Source organism: Brassica oleracea, unplaced genomic scaffold (assembly GCF_000695525.1).
Source record: "Brassica oleracea var. oleracea cultivar TO1000 unplaced genomic scaffold, BOL UnpScaffold00923, whole genome shotgun sequence".
NCBI lineage: Eukaryota > Viridiplantae > Streptophyta > Magnoliopsida > Brassicales > Brassicaceae > Brassica > Brassica oleracea.
The window spans coordinates 1-3,382 of NW_013617522.1; positions in this window are offsets into that span (position 1 = coordinate 1).

Consider the following 3,382-nt stretch of genomic DNA (forward strand, 5'->3'; position numbering starts at 1 on the left):
CATGTGCTGATCGAGGGTAGATAGTCCCAATAGCTTTAGAAATAGACACATTTCTATCTGAGACAAAAGCTAGATCTTGACAATCAACAATAACCACTTTCAACTGTCTGAAGAACCACCCCCATGAATCGTCATTCTCTGAATCAACAACCCCAAATGCAATCGGATACAAATTAGAGTTACCATCTACAGCAGTAGCAACAAGAAGTGTCCCTTTGTATTTATTTTTCAGAAAACTTCCGTCAACGACAATCACCCTTCGCATTGCATTGTAGAATCCTCTAACTGATTGCCCAAATGACATAAATAGATACATGAATCTTCCCTTCTCATTAGTTTCGTAGTGAGTATGCGTACCAGGATTTGCTTCTTTAATCATATGCAAATATGCTGGTATTTTAGAGTAACTGCGATCTGGTATACCTCTAGCAGCTGCAATAGCAAACTCACGAGCTTCCCAAGCGTGCCAATAAGTAATCTCACAACTATGCTCAATTCTCATAAATTGAATGATGTAGTTCGGTTTTGGGCCATCGTTTGCATCATCAAATCGATGTTGTATCAGAGTCCCAATTGTTCTTGCAGATGCTGTTTTTCCGAATTTCCTTTTCTTTGAAGGAGCACATGAATGTCTTCCATCACATTGGTTGATCATGAAATATGTAGACCCATCTATTCCTTCTGCACGCACAGTCCAGTTGCACAATGCATCCTTACATCGAATATACCACCATTTTCTCGTGGATTTGATAACAGTGTAATCGAAATTATTCTTCATCGCCAAAATTTCCATTGTTGCCTTCAGAACCCCTTTACTTGTGAAAATTTGATCCTTCTTCACGAAGTCTCCTCTCCAAGCTCGACCATCCTTATCACTGTCTCCATTGTTTTGACAAAGTTCAATGTTTTCACTCCTTAAAGCACCGCAACCATCCGTTCTTTTAACAAAAGACTCTTTTGACGGCTTGACAAACTCTGCTCGATTTATCTCAGGAACTTCTTCATCCTCAACATTACTTGAATCACAAGGCTCCTTATTCAAATCGATATTGACTCGTTCCTTTTGATAATAAATCTTTGTTACTTCCTATGGCATATTGGTATGTTTTTTTGTATGTCTGTAAAGACACTTTCCCCGCATAAAATCTTGAAGACTCAAGCAGCAACAACAAAACTCTTCTTCCTCTCATCATATTTGCTCTAATCCAATCAGATATCCCTGCATTAAGTGTATCATGTCATTAATAGATTCAAATTCAGAACTCTATGACATAAAAGGGAGTTGTGTAAAGACATTGAGATAAAATTTGTGTACATGTGTTAATTTTAAGATGAATTTAATCCCATACTTATCAGACTTGTGCTTTTTGGGAAAATCACAAAGGAAGGTTACCAAAATAAGATAGAAAGCCATTGAATGCAAGGGGTATTCTTTCCCAAATGCGGATGCCGAGATTCTACCACAATTCTTATGGAGGTTCTATAGTAGTTCTTCAGCCTAGAGGATAGATATCTACCAATAATGTTATACTAGGAATATAAATAATAACTATGAGCCTAAACCAATTTCATGCCAAGATCACACCCTTTTCCATCTCACCAAACCCATTACAGTATATGCCTTTTGTATTGTTCCATTCAAACTACAAAGCATTACATTCAGCATAAAATTTGACCAGAAACTAATAGATGTAATAGTGAATCAAACCGCAATGGGGTTGGTTTGACATGCATACATGATGGATAAAAAATATAATAAACAAATGCCTCAGGATAAATAGCGAATCTTTTGTACATCAAGAACACTAGCCATGACATTATGACTCTATGCAACTTACAGTTCATCAACTCCATCTCTCCATTATAACGAGTCTAATATTCGAAGCTACTCACACTCAATGGAGAGATCACCACGATTACACAGAAACAATCTAACAACTACAGTGAAAAAGGTATATTGCGTATTCACGTTTATTTACCTCAACGGATTCTCTCTCTAGATAATTGGCGTCATTTTCTTAGATCGTTTGTTCCTCTTCGATTTACGCTCATGTAGAAGAAGCTGAAACAAATACTAAAAATAATATTAGGCCTTCTCATTATCATGGGCTCTTGTGTACTGTAAACCCGATATATTTGGATGAAGTTGATTGCGTCAAGTTACTTACTGTTCAGTGTACATTTGGCTGATTCTAAGATAGTTGTAGGCTGATGGTAATTATATCAACAATCATCAAATATACTTATACTCTCTACCATCAGTTATTGTTTTTAATTCTTATGATAAAACTTACACATGTATATTGATATTTGTTTCGTTAAGATCTTCTCATAGAGTCTTCATGTTTGGGTAATTGGACCTTGCTAGACATGTCCAAGTTTCCATGTCTCAGCAGAGCAAAATTTCGTTCCAACTAATAAATAGTTTTTACATTTTGCTGAAACGAATTAATGCTTAAAGATATACTACTCCAATTATCCACAACTTCCATAGTAGAGAACATTATCCTACTCGATAAGTTTACAATATTCTCTAACATCAACTTCAATTGGTTAAGAGTATTTTGCTCATCTAAGTTCGTTCAAATATTTAATTGTAAACTTTCAGTGCATTAAACAACCTATGAGTAAGGAACCATGTGATCATTCCAATTCAAGCATAAGAATAACTTAGATGAAAAAATGGATAGATATTTTCTATTTGAAAAAATCACAATCATCAATCTATGAGTTCCTTTAAAACCCTTAACCTAACTAATGCACTACTCATGCATGTAAATAAAAACACAGAAAAATGATGAATAATTCATAATGTATTTAGAAATCAAAAACAAGGGTTCATAAATCTTCTCCAAAGGTACATATTTGTTCCCCAAATATCCGAAACCAATAATAATGTTGATGAAAAATAAAGGTAGCCCTATAAATGACTGAAAATAAAAGATATATGTCTAATTTATTCTTGACAAAATTGGCGGCTAAAATTAACTAAAAATAAGGACAACCCATTTTTATCTTTTTTCTTGAATTGAACTGGGAGATAGACCAGTCATCCGTAAAATGTGCAAAACCATTCAATATAACCGATGGATCGATCTCACACTGGTGGAAGTGAGAATCTAACTCAATTAAATATCTTGTATCAAATCGAACAGTAGGAAGTCTTCCATCAAAAGCTAAACTTCGTATGCATATACAAAATTCTGCATCTTTAACAGCTCATTTGCACCCAATTCGACATCTTCTACTCCAACTGGACCTAAGACCTGAAAATGTTTGAAAAAGACTAAAATACCAAAAACACATACAATGACTAACAAATGTTTGAAACTGACAAAAACAGTGTTTATTAACTCTTCCAGAGTTAGAATCCCCCCCCCCC